The following is a 20,334-nucleotide window of genomic DNA, read 5'->3' as shown; positions in this document are numbered from 1 at the left end:
AACCTCTGCCTCCTTGGTTCAAGCGATTCTCCTGCCTCAGCCTCCCAAGTAACTGGGATTACAGGTGCCCGCCACCACGCCTGGCAAATTTTTGTATTTTTAGTAGAGATGGGGTTTCACCATGTTTGTCCAGGCTGTTCTCGAACTCCCAACCTCAGGTGATCCACCATCAGATTTCTGTGTTGATAAGTAGGAAAGGCATATCTTTGATAATACCAAAGAGTGGATCATCCAACAGCTGTTTCTCTTTGATGTGAAAATGTATAATAGAAAATTTTACTTTTCCTAACCTACTGACTTTCTTAATTCTCTTTGGCTTATGTAACGAAAAGTAATTTTTTTGACTTAGCTTATTTGTATTCAAAGAGCCAGAGATGAGAAGAGAGAGGGCACTCCAGAAGCATACTGGTTGCTTGGGAAGAATTTGGCCTCTACTAAACATTATTAAAGATGTTCAAGAAATTGGGTAAGCCAAATATGAAAACTATGAGAGATTACATTAACTCAGCTTTTTAATTGAGCAGTGAATCTTCAGGGGGATATTCTATTTAATTTTTAGAGAATTACTTTGGAAACTTCATGCCTGTGTTGATATTTATATGTACTAATGAAATACACAAAAATTTGCAGCTTTGACTAAATTGGATCAATGTAGATTTAGTTAACCCAGATATCTAAATAACCAAACTAGGTAACCCAGAGACAAACATTCTGTCTTTTATCAGCAGCAAGATTCCTTTGATTTTTGTTTTCCATCTCATTTTGCCTACATTTGCTTATGACAAAGTGATCCTAAAATGGTTACCTGAAAATAAACAAAATAAACACACTTACATGGCAATATACTCTCTCTCCTTTTTTTTTTTTTTTTTTTTTAGAGGGAGTCTCCCTCTATTGCCCAGGCTGGAATGCAGTGGCGCAATCTCGGCTCACTGCAACCTCCACCTCCAGGGTTCCAGCGATTCTCCTGCCTCAGCTTCCCAAGTAGCTGGGATTACAGACATGCACCACCGTGCCCGGCTGCTTCTTTTGTACTTTTAGTAGAGACAGGGTTTCACCATATTGACCAGGCTGGTCTTGAACTCCTGACCTCAGGTAATCTGCCCACCTCAGCCTCCCAAAATGCTGGGATTACAGGCGTGAGCCATGGCTCCCAGCCTATACTCCTTTATTTTTTTTTAACTTAATTTTAGTAGAACAAATAAGTTTGTACTTCTTCAAACTTGTCATGATGTTATATATTTGAATAAGCAGTATAAGAAACTTATGTGGGTCTTGTTCACAGTCTACTTTTTCTGCTAATAATGTGATGATACTTTGTGGCTCACTTTGTCTAATATAATTTGAACGTGATAATACCCTTTGAAAGGAATTGAGCTTCAGCACCAGCTTGATATGTGCAAACAGCGTGATCTATATGCAACAACAACAACAACAACAACGAAAACGTGATATTGTCATAGGCTGAGCTGATAAGGATAGGAGTCTAGGGCAAAAGAGAGGTAGTTGTCCTTCTCTGCTCTGTACTGCTAAGACTTCAACTGGAGTATGTTTCTTTTATGGTACTGTATTTCAGGTGGGATGTTGGGGTGATGGCCAGCAACTTAAACAGTGGCTTTCAAAACTTTTGACCAAATACATTTGGCATCACAACCAAGTATTTGTATTGGTGTGTGTGTAACTGAAAAGTTTTACAAAACATATATTACATGTGATGGACCAAAATATTTTCTGTTCTCAGTTATATTAAGTTCTGATTTATTTTTAAAAAATTAATATCATGGTGCAACTCAGGAGTAAATCCCCACATTTTGAAAAACACCGATCTGAAACACTTATTTTACCATAATGATTTAGTGGTTGTTATCATCATTATCAGCATTATTTGACAATAAATAAAACCTTAGTTGAGGTGTGGTTGCTTATTCAATGGATAGTGCATGCTGTTTAGTATATACAGTCATTTGACGGAGGTATGCGTGTGAAAAATGCATTAATTGATTTCGTTGTTATGTTAACATCATAATGTACTTACACAAACTCAGATGGTATAGCCTACTACACACCTAGGCTATATGGTGTAGCCTGTTGTTCCTAGGCTGCAAACCTGTATAGCGTGTGACTGTACTGAATGCTGGAGGCGGTTGTAACAAGATGATACATATCTGTGTATCTAAACATAAAAAGGGTACTATAGGCTGAGTGCAGTGGCTCATGCCTGTAATCCTAGTACTTTGGGAGGCCAAGGCAGGCAGATCACTTGAAGCCAGGAGTTCGAGACTAGACTGGCCAACCTAGTGAAACCCCATCTCTACTAAAAATACAAAAATTAGCCAGATGCGGTGGCAGGTGCCTGTAATCCCAGCTACTCAGGAGGCTGAGGCAGGAGAATCACTTGAACCCGGGAGGCAGAGGTTGCAGTGAGCTGAGCTGGCGCCACTGCACTCCAGCCTGGGCAACAAAGTGAGACTCTGTTTCAAAAAAAAAGAAAAAGGAAGAAAGAAAAAGAAAAAGGAACTGTAAAAGTCTGTTATTATAATCTTATGGAATCACTGTTCTATATGTAGTCTGCCATTGACTGAAATGTCATTATATGACACATGACTGTACTTACATGTTGCCAAAAATAGTCATTCCGTGTTTCAGGGAAATGCGGTGGCTGGCTATATATACAATAAAAATTACTTAAGCAAGGGGTTGTCTATGTGCAATCACTGCTAAAAATGAAGTCCCCATGATGATTTTAACTTTGTCTATCAGTAACATATTTGTTAATCATATTGTTATTAGAAAATCAGATATACCGAAAGAAGATATATCACCTTAAATAAATATAGAACTGAGACTACATTGCACAGCCTTGTCTAAGCAAATACAAATTAAATTCCTACTGAATGCCTGACTCTCTTATTCCATCTGCCCTTGTCTCTAGTCAAAACACTTCTTTCCTGCCTCGTAGAATCTGAATTCTAATGACATTTGCAATCTATCTGGTTAAAAGATGAGTGGCCATACTTTTTTGATCAAATATGCATTTATTGCCTCAATTTGTGTGGTACTGTAATGAAAAGGCATTATAGGACAATCGTAAATTAAATTTCATCAATTCATATTCCCAATATCCTGTTTGATGTATCTTTTAGGTATAGCATATGCTATATCTTCATCCCTCTCAGTTGTAATTTCTGAGATAATACTTCCATTTTTCATTGTACCTGGAATAAAACAATAAAAACGTTATAGTTGGCATAAATTAAAGTACAAGAGGTGACATAAATACATTATTCATTCCTTAAATCTGTTAATTTGGGTTGACTGTCATTAGTCCCACCCTTCGCCTTCCCTCTCATTCTGTCTCTTCGTTGGTAAAGGATGAGCTAGCTTAGCCTACTAGAGCTGAGGAAAACCCTGAGGTTCGTGACATCAAACAGAAAGGGAGAATGGTATGATAAAAATAACATGGGCTATACAAAGTAAATATACTAAAATGTTTAATTTCAGGATCTACGTGATGGGTGTGTTCAGTGTACAATTCTTTTAATTTTTCTGTATATTTAAAAATTGTCATTAAAAATGTTAGAAAACACTGGGTGCGATGGCTCACGCCTGTAATCCTAGCACTTTCGGAGGCCGAGGCAGTCAGATCACTTGAGATCAGGAGTTCAAAACCAGCCTGGCCAACATGGTGAAACCCTGTCTCTACCCGTGTTGGCTCACACCTGTAATCCCAGCACTTTGGGACCACAATCCACGACTTCTGACATGTGGCCAGGACTCAAGCTCTGTGCTCGACGCTTGGGTAGGACAAAGATTTTGAAGCCGGCAAGTGATGAAACATTCATACCTGAGCTTCAGAAAGGTGAATAAACCCATGTGTTTTACAATGAGTGAGAATGGGTGAGGAGCAGTGGCTTGCTCATAGCGGGCATTTGGTAAACATATAAAAGAAAACGAAAAAGGGTCTGATCTAGGAAGGGAGAAACCTTGCAAGACACAATTGTGTCCCACTGGCCCAAAGAACTCTGAATCAAGTGGCCTTATAGGGTTCCAGGAGAGAAAGCCAAGACAGAAGAAAAAAAAAAGGTCAGAAAGCTGCTCACAGGACTGCTGTATATGATTGCACAATTTACATTGCACAAAGGTACCTGGTGGGTAAGAGTAGGCAGTAAGGCCTGGCATTAAGCCTGTATTGTGTTTGCTATGCCATGAGCCCACAGAGCTACGTAAGCCCACAGAGGGTCTTCATTCTTAATATGTCCCACAAGAGAGAGTGCTTTACCGATCTGTTAATCCAGAGAGGTGTCTTTTTCCAATCTATCTGTCGAGAGGGAGCACCTTTCTCTAATTTGCATAAATGTGCTCTATGTATGCTAGTGGTGGCCACACTGGTCCCTCTTGGAGTCATGTAGCACAATGCCCGTGACAATGGCTGTGGTTCCCCACCCATCCTCCAGGTTTTCCACCTTCTGTACTGCTCCAGCAATTGTATAAAATGGCTGGATGCAGGGATCCCAATTAGAAAGCTGTTGAGGGAAATCAGAGAGTGGACAAAGGATAGAGATAGATTTAAGAAGATAAGGAAATAATTTGGTATTATACAAGGATCCTAAAATGTAGTTTTCAAATAGCGAAAATACTAAATGCTAATAAACGTAATGTAATGTATTCCAATGTTCAGTAGAATAATTTTGCTGCACTTGCAAAATTATGAGGGAATGTTCATATTGAATGTTTGTCATCAGTAATATGGAACATTAACAATTGAATCAATTTGATTTCTGGTCTGCTCCTGTTATAGTATACATTGGGAAACGTCTTCCTGGGTTGAGGACCTGGAGGGAAGCTTGTGTTTGCATCAGAAGGTCAGAAAGCCAGTGTCAGGGAGGGATCAGGAGTATCACTAATTAAATGATATATTGTATAGATTTCACTTTCTTTGTAATAAATTGAATCGTTTTTGCATACCACATAACTCCAACAAAGATCTCTTTCCTGACTTTTCCAATGATCAAGTGTTGACTCCTGTCTTTTGAGATAAACAAAATACCAACTAGCAGTCAAGCAAAAAAGCAGCAAGTACGGTAGTGCCTGCCTATAGTCCCAGCTATTCGTTGTAGTCCCAGTTACTTGGGAGGCTGAGGCAGGAGGAGCACTTGAACCCAGGAGTTTTGAGTCCAGCCTGAGCAGCAGCAAGAACCTGTCTGTAAAAAAAGAACAAAACAAAACAAAACAAACAAACAAAAACCTAAAAATGCAAAGCAGAAGACAAATAACTTTGAAGAAACAATAGGTGCTGGAGAGGCTGTGGAGAAATAGGAATGCTTTTACACTGTTGGTGGGAGTGTGAATTAGTTCAACTAATGTGGAAGACAGTGTGGCAACTCCTCAAGGATCTAGAATCAGAAATACCACTTGACCCAGCCACCCCGTTACTGGGTATTTACCCAAAGGATTATAAGTCATTCTGCCATAAAGACACATGCACACGTATGTTTATTGCAACACTGTTTACAATCGCAAAGACTTGGAACCAACCCAAATGCCCATCAATGATAGATTGGATAAAGAAAATGTGGTGCACTTTGGGAGGCCGAGACGGGCGGATCACGAGGTCAGGAGATCGAGACCATCCTGGCTAACACGGTGAAACCCCGTCTCTACTAAAAAATACAAAAAACTAGCCGGGCGAAGTGGCGGGCGCCTATAGTCCCAGCTACTCGGGAGGCTGAGGCAGGAGAATGGCGTGAACCCGGGAGGCGGAGCTTGCAGTGAGCTGAGATCCGGCCACTGCACTCCAGCCTGGGTGACAGAGCGAGACTCCGTCTCAAAAAAAAAAAAAGAAAAGAAAATGTGGTACATATACACCATTGAATACTATGCAGCCATAAAAAAGAATGAGTTCAAAGCTGGGAGTGGTGGCTCATGCCTGTAATCCCAGCACTTTGGGAGGATGAGGCAGTTGGATAACGAGGTCAGGAGTTCAAGACCAACCTGGTCAAGATGGTGAAACCCCATCTGTAGTAAAAATGCAAAAAAATTAGCTGGGCATGGTGGCGGGTGCTTGTAATCTCAGCTACTCAGAGGCTGAGGCAGATAATTGCTTGAACCCGGGAGGCAGGAGTTGCAGTTAGCCAAGATTGCACCACTACATTCCAGCCTGGGCAACAGAGCAAGACTCAGTCTCAAAAAGAAAGAAAAAAAGAAAAGAAAAAGAAAGAAAGAAAGAAGAAAGAAGAGAAAAGAATGAGTTCATGTTCTTTGCAGGCACATGGATGAAGCTAGAAGCCATCATTCTCAGCAAACTAACAGAGGAACAGAAAACCAAACACCACATGTTCTCACTCATAAGTGGAAGTTGAACAATGAGAACACATGGACACAGGGAGGGGAACATCACACACTGGGGCCTGTCGGTGGTGTAGGGAAAGGGGAAGGAGAGCATTAGGAAAAATACCTGATGCATGTGGGGCTTAAAACCTAGATGATGTGTTGATAGGTGCAGCAAACCACCATGGCACATGTATACCTATGTGACAAACCTGCACGTTCACCACATGTATCCCAGAACTTAAAGTAAAATTAAAAAAAAAGAAAGCTGTACACTTGCAAATTGTCTACATCTGGACTAATATTCCCTGCCAATTAAAGCACAGAAAACACATATGTCAAATTACAATTAAAGTCATATAGCCATGTTCATATAATCTGCTTGTAAACAAGGTTTTTTTGTTTTTGTTTTTGTTTTCGGTGTTAAGCAAAAACAAGTGAAAGAGAACAAGGCAGGAATCCCTAAAGAGAATGGTCAGTGTATAGACATGAAAGATGACAGTATTTAATATCTGAGCAAATACTCATCCAATTATTGTATTTTATATACAGTACTGTGAACCTAAACACAGATAAAGACAGAATTACACAGCGTACGAAAGAAGCCTTAACCTATCTTTTGAAATAACTGTAATCTCACTGAATGTGAAGAATGCATTAATTTACCTGAATAGTTTGAAGAAAATTCATTATCTTGATGTGTTCTGTTTTTATCCTTTTGTCTGGATGGTGGTCCATTGAATTTTATGGGTGCTGCAAAATATTAGTGAGAATTTACTGTCTTGAGAATACTTCACAGTGAAATATAATTGCCTCCAGGAATAACTTTTGCTTCCCCAATGTTTAATGTTATTTTTTAAGCCTGTTAGTTGTCCTGTCGACTTTCACTCACCTGAATAAGCCAGATGTACATGAAGTTGGTATTCCACTAAAAATACAAAAATAAGAAAATAAAAGAACATTGGAATTTTGTTTATTATTTAAATATATTTATTTTTTGCCCTATGGACAAAAGGAGAAGTTTAACTCTAGTCCAGTTTATCTGCCCTTTCTCTCTCCTTCGGATGAAAATGATCTCCTTTCAGGATTATGAAGTGAAACCACCAATATGAAGTCAGCATACGTCATCATAATGATGATGATAATGATCATCATTGATGATGGCTTGGTCATAGAACGAAGCCAGCTAATGGAGTAACTAAGAGAATGAGGAGGTGGGCCTAGATGGTTGCTTAGGGATTTTAGTTGGCTTGTGGAATTAGGGGTGAATGATACGAGGTCCCTGTCCTCAGGGAGGTTGTGGTTCAGTAACAGAAGGCAGTCACCTAATTCAGAGTGGCACACATCACCAGAAGGAAATAGAGAAGGCAGGAGAATAGAAATAGGAGGGATTCTGTGGTCAAAATACCTGGATTCTAATCCTGCTCCTTCACTTACTAGTTGTTGATTTCAAGAAAGTTCCTTGCACACTGAACCTCAGTTTTCTCATCTGTGAAATGGGGATAATAAATAGTACTTCTCTCATAGGGTTACTGTGATGGTTAAATAAGACAATCAGTGTATCAGTGTCCATATAGCAGTAACTGTCACTGAACAAATTTCAGTTATTATATATGATTATCTATACCAGATAATAAATACATCAACAATTATATATCTCTATATAAAAATGCCAGATATTATTTATGATAATATCTATTTCAATTTATTCAGTTAATCAACAACTTAGCATACCTCAGTCCTCTAGGATAATATTCAGAGGCTTAGACCCAAGTGGCTATCTCCCAGTTTCCTCTGGGAGACAAACTGAATAATCCTGTTTTATAGTTTCCTCCCATAAATCTGTTTCTCTTGTCCCCCTATCAATTACCTGTTACCACCATTCACCTAGTCACTTATGTCCATAAATTAACAATCATCCTAGGTTTCTTTTCCCCCTTATCGCAGCAATAATATCCTGCTGACTGCACCTCTAAAATGTGTTCTGGATTAGAACCCTTGTCACTACCTATTCTGCTTTCACCTAAATCAATCCATCAACATCTTTTTCTTGGACCACTGCAAAAAGCCTTTGTAGAGCTTTCCCTGCTTCCACACTTGCCAGGTTACAATTCATTCTCAACACAGTAGCCAAAGCTACAATTAAAATATATATATATATACACACATATATATACAGATATATACACACACTATATATATATATAGAGAGTGTATGTATATATATACACACACACATATATATACACACACATATATACACACACACACACACACATACACACACACACACACACACACACATATATATATAGGCCGGGTGCAGTGGCTCACGCCTGTAATCCCAACACTTTGGGAGTCCAAGGCAGGTGGATCACAAGGTCAGGAGTTCAAGACCAGCCTGGCCAAGATGGTGAAACCACATCTCTACTAAAAATACAAAAATTAGCTGGGTGTGGTGGTGGGTGCCTATAGCCCCAGCTACTCCGGAGGCTGAGGCAGAAAATTACTTGAACCAGGGAGGCGGAGGTTGCAGTGAGCCGAGATCATGCCACTGCACTCCGGCCTGGGCAACAGAGCGAGACTCCGTCTCAAAAATATATATATATAGTCATTTCTTTGCCAAAGACCTCGCAGTAGCCTTGCATTTTGTGACCAACCCAACCTGGGCCCATCCTCCTGCCTGTCACAACAAAGTCAAACACTGACATTGGAATTTGCAATGAAAAAAAGGGAGGCATTTATTGCAGGGCCCCAAGCAAGGAGAAATAGGCAACTTATGGTTAAGACACAAACTCCCTGATAGCTTAAGGGTTTTTAAAGCCAGGGAGACAGAGATCACAAAGCAAAAAATCGATACATGAAAGCTATACATTGCTTTGACCTCAAAAGGTGGGACACCTTAAAGCAGGGGCCCACAGGTTATAGGTGGATTCAAAGATTTTCTGATTTGCAATTGCTTAAGGAGGCGAAGCTTTGTCAAAAATTTGGCTGGATGCGGTGGCTCACGCCTATAATTCCAGCACTTTGGGAGGCCGAGGTGGGCGGATCACGAGGTCAAGAGATCGAGACCATCCTGGGCAAATTGGTGAAACCCCGTCTCTACTAAAAATACAAAAATTAGCCAGGCATGGTGGCGGGTGCCTGTAGTCCCAGCTACTCAGGAGGCTGGGGCAGGAGAATCACTTGAACCCAGGAGGTGGAAGTTGCAGTGAGCCAAGATCGCGCCACTGCACTCCAGCCTGGCAACAGAGCGAGGCTCCGTCTCAAAAAAAAAAAAAAAAAAAAAAAAAAAAAAAAAAAAAACAAGAAAAAAAAATTTGGCAACAGCAGAAAGGAATGTTGAGCTCTGGCCTGTGAGTGTGACTTCCTCCAGGCCCTACAGGAAGAAACTCAGAACACAGAATAGGCATCAGAGTTCAGTACTCAGTTCCCTCATCTGAGGTCTACCTGTCAGCAGATGGCATTTTTCCATTGGTGGGGGGTCCACTTTTCTGAAGAACAACTCAAGGACATATGTTAAGGTATTATCTTTAGGCCAGGCACGGTGGCTCATGCCTGTAATCCCAACACTTTGGGAGGCCGAGGCGGGTGGATCACCTGAGGTCGGGAGTTCGAGACCAGCCTGAGCAACATGGAGAAACCCCGTGTCTACTAAAAATACAAAATTAGCCCGGCGTGGTGGCGCATGCCTTTAATCCCAGCTACTTGGGAGGCTGAGGCAGGAGAACCACTTGAACCCAGGAGGCGGAGGTTGCAGTGAGCCAAGATCTCGCCATTGCATTCTGGCCTGGGCAACAAACGTGCAACTCTTCCCCCCAACCCCCGCCAAAAAATATTATCTTTAGTTTCTATACAGAACTAAACACATTATGACTCGAACTTCCTTGGCTACTATTGTAGGCTTTCATTATAGGCCACATACCTTCTTGCTTACTTAGGTTGTTTCATTTCATTTCTATATTAGCTAGGTGCCTGGAATTTCCCTTGAAGGAACTCAAGATTTTCCTTTTATTTCCATTCTTGGGTTGGGAAGGTGCCTGGCAGGCCCCTAAGAGGGGTCTCCTACCCAGCCCTCAAATGAACAGATCCAAGTTCATTTCTGTTGCTAGTAGAGCCCTACATGACGTGGCCCTTGCTCCACCAGCTGGGCTCTATCTCCTATCATTTTTCCATCTTTTGGTCCCTGGATATATCAAGCTCATTCAGTCTCAGGATCTTTGCATTAGTTTTTCCTTCAGCCCGGAAGCACTTCCACATGTGAGTTTTGGTTCACTCTTGTCGTTAGGACTCACTTCAAATGTCACTCTCTAAGTGGCCTTCCTGATCACCAGGGCCAGCATATATCACTCTGCTTTATTTTATTTGTAGTGCTCATTGTTATCTTACATTTTTGTTTGTTTGTTTGCTTTTTGAGAGAGAATCTCGTACCATTGCCCTGGCTGGGGTGCAGTGGTGCGATCTCAGTTCACTGCAACCTCTGCCTTTCGGGTTCAAGCAATTCTTGTGCCTCAGCCACCTGAGTAGCTGGGATTACAGGTGTGCGGCACCGCACCTGACTAATTTTTGTATTTTTGGTAGAGACAAGGTTTCACCATGTTGACCAGGCTGGTCTCGAACTCCTGGCCTCAGGTGATCTGCCCATCTCTGCCTCCCAAGGTGCTGGGATTACAGGTGTGAGCCACCACACCCAGCTTGTTATCTTACGTTCTTATTATTTGTTTGATTCCTTGTCAAACTCATAAACTCTTTCAAGGCATGGACCTTGTCAGTCTTTTTTGCTGTTATATGTCAGCATCTAATACAGTGCCAGGTTTTCCCCATTACCTCATGCTTTGCTATATGGTGTCTAGAAGTGTTCGTGATCGACGGATATAACAACACTAGTCTTTTCTGTGTTTTTCAGCCAAATGTTGGATTATTTTGGTGAATTTTTAGCATAATTCTCTGGAGGACACACTAGACAATCTCCAGAGGAGGATATTAAAAATGGTGAGAACTTTGAAACTTTATCATAGAAGAAACAGTTCATGAATTTATAGGTTTAATCTGGAGAAGGGCTGGGCATGGTGGCTCATGCCTATAATCCCAGCCCCTTGAGAGGCCGAGGAGGGCAGATCATGAGGTCAGGAGTCTGAGACCAGCCTGGCCAACATGGTGAAACCCGGTCTCTACTAAAAATACAAAAATTAGCTGGGCGTGGCGGCGCATGCCTGTAATGCCAGCTATTTGGGAGGCTGAGGCAGGAGAATCACTTGAACCCAGGAGGCAGAGGTTGCAGTGAGTTGAGATCGTGCCATTGCACTCCAGCCTGGGCAAGACAGCGAGACTCCATCTAAACAAACAAACAAACAAACAAAAAACAAAACCTTAATCTGGAGAAGGGCAGACTAAAGACAGCCATCTCACTTTCATCACTGTTTCTCATTCTTCTCTTGCTCATTTGTGCTCTCTCACTCTTCCCAATTTTTTAGTCATGACTGCTTCTAGTTGTGTTAAGGATAAGTCCTAATTCTGGACCTTCTTTTCTCTTTGAATCCAGATGGAAATTAAAGTTTCATCCAAATTATCAGCAGAAAAGTTGAGCTACCTAGGTGACCTTCTGTGATTTTACTCATGCTGTACTGATATGGGTACAATGCTTTGCTAGAAGATACGTTCTAATAAATGCAGATGGCTGGAACACTCAGTGGACTCATCTTTAATGTAAAGTACTTAAATGCATTACATTCTTAGAGCTTGTATGCATTAGGTTGAAAACACCACCATCTTCCCTTTTATCAACTGATTTAAAATAAATTTGTTGTTTTTTTTTTTCCTTTAAGCAACACTAGGCATGGGCACATCAACAGCTCAGGATAAAACCACAGTGGAATGTGGTTCCAATTCTGTTTTCCTGAATGAACTCTTGCTTTTGTGAGTCCTTCTCTGGAGACTAGATACTATTTTTCCAATGAAATAGATCTTGAATATTTTACTTTGCTGTAGAAGTAGCAAGTCTGCTGTTGAATCTGCCAGTGTGCCTGCCATGGCTCAGTGGTACTGTTCTCCTTGTGCCAAATGGGGACCCAAGGATCAGTTCCAGTGTCCCAGGCATCTCACACAAACAGTACCATTGATGACCTGCCTTTGAGGATCCTCCCTAAACAGTTCATTTAATTTCAAATACTTTATTTAAAGTGGGTTGCACTTTAATCCAGGAATAATTTAGGTCAAGCCTAGAATAGAGTCATTTCTTTGGTATAAATATTCTTTTCAGAACTCTCCAAGAAAAATGCTTGGCTGGGCGTGGTGGCTCATGCCTATAATCCCAACACTTTGGGAGGCCGAGGTGGCTGGATCACTTGAGGTCAGGAGTTTGAGACCAGCCTGGCCAAAATGGCGAAACCCCGTCTCTACTAAAAATGCAAAATTTAGCCGTGCATGGTGGCGGGAGCCTGTAATCCCGACTATTTAGGAGGCTGAGGCAGGAGAATTGCTCGAACCCAGGAGGTGGAGATTGCAGTGAGCCGAGATTCTGCCACTGCACTCCAGCCTGGGCAACAGAGCAAGACTTGCTCTCAAAAAAAGAAAGAAGGAAAGAAAGAAAGGAAGGAAGGAAGGAAGGAAGGAAGGGAGGGAAAAATTCTTATATTTTTGTTTCTAATTATTTATTTATTTTTGAGATAGAGTCTCGCTCTGTCACCCTGGCTGGAGCGTAGTGGTGCAATCTCGGCTCACTGCAACCTCTGCCTCCTGGGTTCATGGGATTCTCCTGCCTCAGCCTCCCGAGTAGCTGGAATTACAGGCACCTACCACCACGCCCAGCTAATTTTTGTATTTTCAGTAGAGACGAGGTTTCACTATGTTGGCCAGGCTGGTCTTGAACTCCATCTGCCTTGGCCTCTCAAAGTGCTGGGATTACAGGCGTGAGCCACTGCGCCTGGCCCCAGAATTGAGTCTAGGAGCAGATCGTTTATACATGGGAATTCAGTATGTGATAAAGGTTCCATTTAAAATAAGTGATGATAGAATTCAGTAAATAGCAATTGGAGAATCAACATTATTTGGAAAACTTAATTAAAATCCTCACAGCATGCTACAGTGAATTCCAAATGAAGTAAAGATCTTTAAAAAAAAAAAAAACTTCATAGTAATAGGAAAGAAAAATATTCTATGTGCAAGGAGAAGTGCAGAACAAAGTGGGGAAAAGCCCCTTATAAAACCACCAGATCTCATGAGAACTCAGTTACTATCATGAGAACAGCAACATAGGGGTAATCACCCTCATGATTCAAATACCTTCCACAGGATCCCTCCCACAACACGTGGACATTATGGCAACTACAATTCAAGATGAGATTTTGGTTGGGACAGAGCCTAACCATATCATTGCACCCCTGACCCCTCCCAAATCTCATGTTCTTACATTTCAAAACACAATCATGCCTTCTCAACAGCCCCCCAAAGTCTTAACTTACTCCAGCATTGACTCAAAAGCTCAAGTCCAAAGTCTCATCTAAGACAAGACAAGTCCCTTCTGCCTATGAGCCTGTGAAATGAAAAGCAGGTTAGTTACTTTCTAGATAGAATGGGGGTACAGGAATTGGGTAAATACACCCATTCCGAATGGGAGAAATTGGCCAAAACAAAGGGGCTACAGGCCCCATGCAAGTCTGAAATCCAATAGGGCAGTCATTAAACCTTAAAATTCCAAACTGATCTCCTTTGACTTCACGTCTCACATTCAGGTCACGCTGATGCAAGAGGTGGGCTCCCACTGCCTTGGGGAGCTCCATGTCTGTGGCTTTGCAGGGTACAGCCCTACTCCTGGTACCAATTTACTGTATTAATTCATTCTCACACTGCTTATAAAGACATACACAAGACTGGGTAATTTATAAAGAAAAGAGGTTTAATTAACTTACACTTCAGCATGGCTGCAAAGGCCTTAGGAAGCTTACAGTAAGGGCAGAAGGGGAAGCAAACATGTCCTTCTTTACACGGCAGCAACAAGGAGAAATGGTGATCAAAAGGGGGGAAAGCCCCTTATAAAACTCACTATCATAAGAACGACACGGGGGTAACTGCCCCCATGATTTAACTACCTTCCACTGGGTCCCTCACATGACATGCGAGGATTATGAGAACTACAATTCAAGATGAGATTTGGGTGAGGACACGGCCAAACCATATCAGTGTGGGAGGGTGCAGAGCAAGCAGAAAGTCCTAGGCTCACCAGAACCAGGGAGGTGATTGAGAAACTGCCTCCTGACAGCCTCTTCCTCGATAGGGACATGGGCAAGACATGGCTTTGTGACAACTCCTCACAAGACTGCCTATTTTGCTGTGCTTTTGAGAGGATCAAAGGATATTCCACCAAGAGTTCCATCAGACTGTGGTTGAGTCTTGCCTAGGTGGCCTCTGTGGAGATATATAACATTGCCAGAGTTTCCTGACACCCTTTATCAGATTAAGGGAAGTTTCTTGCTATACCTAATTTTCTTTTTCCTTTTCTTTTTTTTTCTTTTTTTTTTGAGACAGTGTTTTGTTCTTATTGTTCCCCAGGCTGGAGTGCAGTGGCGCGATCTCGGCTCACTGCAACCTCTGCCTCTCGGGTTCAAGCAATTCTCCCGCCTCGGCCTCCTGAGTAGCTGAGATTACAGGAATGCGCCACCATGCCCAGCTAATTTTTTGTATTCTTAGTAGAGACGGGTTTTCATCATGTTGGCCAGGCTGGTCTTGAACTCCTGATCTCAGGTGATCCACCCTCCTTGGCCTCCTAAAGAGCAGGGATTACAGGCATGAACCACCGTGCCTGGCCTGCTATACCTAATTTTCTAAGAGTTTTAACATGAATAAATATTGAATTTTATCAAATAGCACTTTTTTCTTCTATTGACAGGAGCATTTTTTTCTCGTTGAACTTGCTGCTCGGTCTGAAATGCTGTCCTTCCTCCTCAACTTTTCTGACGAACACCCATTCATCTTTCAATATTCAACTTGGATTTTGCCTCTAGTCTGGAAGCCTTCTCAGATATATCTTCCCCACTTAGGTACCTCTTATCTCGCTCCTCCACAATCTTCACCATACCTCTATAAGAGTATTTACTACACTGTATTATTTAATTTGTTTTATTTCTCTGTCTTGTCCAGTTAACTTCGAGCTCTTCAAAGGCAGGGACTGTGTCTTTTTCTTTTCTATATCCCTAATACAAGGATTGTCTTAGAAGAATCATGCAACCAATGTTTGTGCAATACATTTACTGCTCATTCGTTCAACAAATAGTTATTACTCATCCTGTGTTCTAGGATTTGTGAATGAACATGACAAGAGAGGGGATGAATAAGCCTGTAGGTGGCAGTATTAGTGACAGCCACTGAGTAGAACTGGAGAAGGAAGAGGCTGACATGAAGATGAGTCCCCTAAGTCTTTTCATTTCTTCTGTTCAGCATATTCTTGTTGGGAAATGAGGGGTAGAATTTGGACAGGTAGAGCTGTTATGTGGGAGCATGGAGCCAGATTTCCAATGCAAACCTGAGCCCCAAATGCATGTTCTTTATGACTTGATTCCTCTCTTGCCCTTAGGAATGATTGCACAGTTCTGGCTCCGAAATGTCATAAAGAAGACGTCTCAATGAAGGTGAAAGAAACTCATCCAGATGCATATATAATAAATAAATCGTCGACCACAGGTAATAACACATAACTGCCAATTTACCTTTTGTGAAGGCTGGCACTTTTCTAAGGCATGATTTTTTCGAGATTACTTTCCTTTAGGTTACTTGCCAGTTAATTGTGTGCCCCTGAGAAAGTTATTTTACTTTTGAAATGAAAGCTATTTTATTTTATTTTATTTTATTATTTTTACTTTTTTGAGATGGAGTCTCATTCTGTCACCCAGGCTGGAGTGCAGTGGTGCCATCTCGGCTCACTGCAACCTCCACCTCCCAGGTTCAAGTGATTCTTCTGCCTCAGCCTCCCAAGTATGGGACTACAGGTGCCCGCCACCAAGCCCAGCTAAGTTTTGTATTTTTAGTAGAGATCAGGTTTCACTGTGCTGGCCAGGCTGGTCTCGAACTCCTGACCTCAGGTGATCCACCTGCCTTGGCCTCCCAAACTGCTAGGATTATAGGCGTCAGTCACCGCGCCTGGCTGAAATGAAAGTTATTTTAAATTTGAGACGTCCATTAAAAGAAAATTTGAAAGGAACTGGAATTTGATGAAAGTTACTTCATAAAGTAATTGAAAGGACTGAAAATGAGACAATGCATATGAAATAACCTAGCATAGTGACTGACACTAGGTGGGAACTGCAGAGGTGTTTACTTTAGTCGATTGTAAGCATTTTATTTGAGGTCTCACTCCTGTGCGACTACACTCTGTTGCATGTCTTGTTTGATACATTATACCTAAGTATTTCATACATGAAGACTAAAGGAAGCAAGAATTAGTGGAAAGAATACGGTTTTGGAATAAAAGCAGATCTTGCTTTGACTGCTGTTTCTGTCATTTCTTGGGTGTCCTATGCAGGTCACTTACTTTTGCTTAGCTTCAGTTTCCCAATATGAAAAAATAGGGTGAGTAGGAATTGCCTTCCATGGTTGTGATGAAGATTAAATGAGGTAATGTCTATAAATTGTGAAGTTTGGTACATTATAGCATTATTAATATGGGACTGACCTAGCAACCTTCGTTGTTATGTGCTTCAATTCTTTTTCAAATAATAAGGAGCTTCCCTTGTGTTCCTCAATGGGCTAGAATTTAGTGTGTGGAATATATGTCCCTGGACAAAGTTAACCAGTAAATATAGAGATCAAATTCATGATGGATTATCTTTGAGTGCCTCAAGAGCTGGCCAACCCAGATGTTTTTGTGTCCTTCAAAAAACAGTAGTGAAGGGTGCAGTAGTGTTCAAGGAACATGAATTCCCCTTCAAAAAGCATTAACATTTCTCTCTATTAATTTAGAACATTTTTATTTTTCTTTCTTTTTTTTTTTTTTTTTTTTGAGACTGAGTCTCACTCTGTCACCCAGGCTGGAGCACAATGGCGCATGGTCTTGGCTCACTGCAATCTCCACCTCCCAGATTCAAATGATTCTCCCACCTCAGCCTCCCGAGTAGCTGGGACTACAGACGCGTGCCACTACACCCAGCTACTTTGTATTTTATAGAAACAAGGTTTCATCTCGTGTTGGCCAGGCTGGTCTGTTCCTGACCTCGTGATCTGCCTGCCTTGGCCTCCCAAAGTGCTGGGATTACAGGCCTTTTTTACTTTTCAAAACTGTTCATTGTATAAGTAAAAAATAGTAATTTGCAAGTGGGCACCTAAATTTGGTGTTCAAATGATGTGATTCAGACCAATCTTGCTGAAAACAATTAAAAATGCTAGACTATAGGTAACAGTAATATATAGTTTCAAATAGCTATGGGGATATTGGACATTCCTAACAGAAAGAAAAAGAAATGATAAATGCGTGAGATGATGGATATGCTAATTACCCTGATCTGATCACTATAATATGTTATATGTATTTAAGGACTACTATGTATCCCATGGATATATACAATTATTATTCATCAATTTAACAAAATTAAAAAAGAAAAAAATTTGCAGTGTGCCTTTTTTTTTTTTCTTGAGACGGAGTCTTGCTCTGTTACCCAGGCCAGAGTGCAGTGGCACGACCATAGCTCAGTGCAGTCTTGACCTCTCAGGCTCAAGCAGTTCTCCCACCTCAGCCTCCTTAGTAGCTGGGACTAGGTGCCACCTCATCTGGCTATTTTTTTTTTTTAATTTTTTTAGAGTCAGAGTTTTGCTATGTGACCCAGGATGGTCTTGAACTCCTGAGTTCCGGTGATTCTCCTACTCCGGCCTCCTAAAGTGCTGGAATTACAAGCATGAGTGATTATGCCTGGCCTGCCTTTTTGAAAGTATGGAAAAGTTGGCTAGAGAGTTAGGAACTACAAGGCAAAACATCTCAGTGAAAGTGAGAACTTGAAAAGAAAAGGAAACACTGAAACTCTCCTTGCCCTGAGAATAGCTGTCAAACTCAGCTCCAGTCTTCATGGCCTTACAAAGCTGCAGTTTCAAATGAATTTGAGCTTCAGTTTTCATGGCCTTACAAAGTGATGGGGACACAAGTCAAGCAAATTTCAACAATGTTTGAAGGATTGAAATAATGTAAAGTTGTTTTCTTTTTTCTGATTACAATTCAATTAATCCAGAAACCAATAACAAAAGTGGGAAAATTCTGTGAATCTGGAAATTAAGAATTACATTTCTAGGCTGGGCGCGGTGGCTCACGCCTGTAATCCCAGCACTTTGGGAGGCCAAGGTGGGCGGATCACAAGGTCGGGAGTTCAAGACCAGCCTGGCCAAGATGGTGAAACCCTGTCTCTACTAAAATACAAAAATTAGCCAGTCACGGTGGCAGGCACCTGTAATCTCAGCTACTCGGGAGGCCGAGGCAAGAGAATCACTTGAACCCAGGTGGCAGAGGTTGCAGTGAGCCAAGATCGTGCTACTACGCTCCAGCCTGGGTGATACTGTAAGACTCCATTTCAAAAAAAAAAAAAAAAAAAGGAGCCTAAATGGATACAGACAGTTTATTACTAACACAGACGGCATAAACAAGAATATTATGGTGTCGGCTCCCCACATCCTTAGTTCCACAGGATTACAGTGAACCAGAGGCTTCAGATGACAGATGGTATGAGCAGTGGGTTACTCTGTCATGGAAGAACTATTCCTATACTATGTCAAAGTGGTTCTATAGCCTGAAGTCACACCATAAGAGAAGCAGCAAGATAGAAAATCCTGTGCCTCAGCAGAATAAGGAAGGTGGATGAGAACTGTCTTTTGGCAGCCTCCCATAAGATAGGGAGACAGAAAGAAACAGTCCTCACAGGACCACGTACCTTATCGTATCCCAGGGAGAATTACAAGCCACTTAACCAAGATTTAGGTCAGCTTCCAGTTGAGCCTTGCCTATATAGCCTATGGAAAGATGCAAAAGATTATCAGGATGTCTCAGCAGAGGCATTCCCCTATAATCAAGAACAAATACTGAAAATTAAGGGAAATACCTTTGAACTCTATTTATACACAATAATTCAAAAATGTTTTATTTTATTTATGACAGTAACATTATAGTAATATTTAATAGGTCATTTGTCAAATTCGGTGTTATTAGAGATCCTTCAGGCGCGGTAAATTAGCACTTTACCACTAGATGGCACATGACAAATACAGTTGTCCCGTGTATCTGTGGAGGATTGGTTCCAGAACCTCCCACGGTTACCGAAGTCTGCCTATGCTCAAGTCTGTGATAGAAAATGGCGTAGTGTCTGCATATGTCCTACGGATTTCCTCCGGTATAATTTCAGTGATCTCTAGATTACGTATTAGAGCTAAGATAATGTAAATGCCATGTAAATAGTTGTTACATAGGCATAACTTGCTGATATCCCAGGTTCAGTTCAATATCCACACCATTGCAATAAAGCAAATATCACAGTAAAGCAAGTCACACAAATGTTTTGATTTCCCAGTGCATATAAAAGGTATGTTTACACTGTACTGTGGTCTATTAAATGTGCAATAGCACTATGTCTAAAAAAAAGTACATACCGTAACTTAAAAAATACTTTCCTGATAAAAATGCTAACAATCATCTGAGCCTTTAGTGAGTCACAATCATTTTGCTGGTGGAAGGTGGGTCTTGGCTCTGATGCTGGATTGCCGATGACCCCGATCAGGGTGGTGGATTACTGAGGTGATGTGGCTGTGGCAATACCTTAAAATACGAACAACGAGGCCAGGTGCAGTTGCTTACATCTAAAATCCCAGCACTTTGGGAAACCAAGGTGGGCAGATCGTTTGAGCTCAGGAGTTCGAGACCAGCCTGAGCAACATGGTAAAACCCCATCTCTACAAAAAATACAAAAAGAATTAGCCAGGCGTGGTGGCACAAGCCTGCAGTCCCAGGTACTCAGGAGGCTGAGGTTGCGGATCTCTTTGAGCCTA

The 20,334-nt window shown here is 41.4% G+C and overlaps 1 long non-coding RNA gene across 2 annotated transcripts; it reads right to left on the bottom strand.

Moving 5' to 3' along the window:
• Nucleotides 1-3,015: 3,015 nt before the first annotated feature.
• Nucleotides 3,016-20,026, bottom strand: LOC116271895. Of its 2 annotated transcripts, XR_004180641.1 has the most exons (4): nt 19,227-20,026; nt 7,220-7,255; nt 6,994-7,080; nt 3,016-3,215 (listed from the first exon to the last, which is right to left on the bottom strand). It is a non-coding gene; the product is annotated as an uncharacterized LOC116271895 (long non-coding RNA). The 2 variants fall into 2 exon arrangements; XR_004180640.1 differs by lacking the exon at nt 19,227-20,026 and having other exon boundaries at nt 7,220-8,535.
• Nucleotides 20,027-20,334: the final 308 nt, after the last annotated feature.

This window comes from Papio anubis, chromosome X (genome assembly GCF_008728515.1).
Source record: "Papio anubis isolate 15944 chromosome X, Panubis1.0, whole genome shotgun sequence".
Taxonomy (NCBI): Eukaryota; Metazoa; Chordata; class Mammalia; order Primates; family Cercopithecidae; genus Papio; species Papio anubis.
This window is presented reverse-complemented; position numbering and strand designations above follow the sequence as displayed.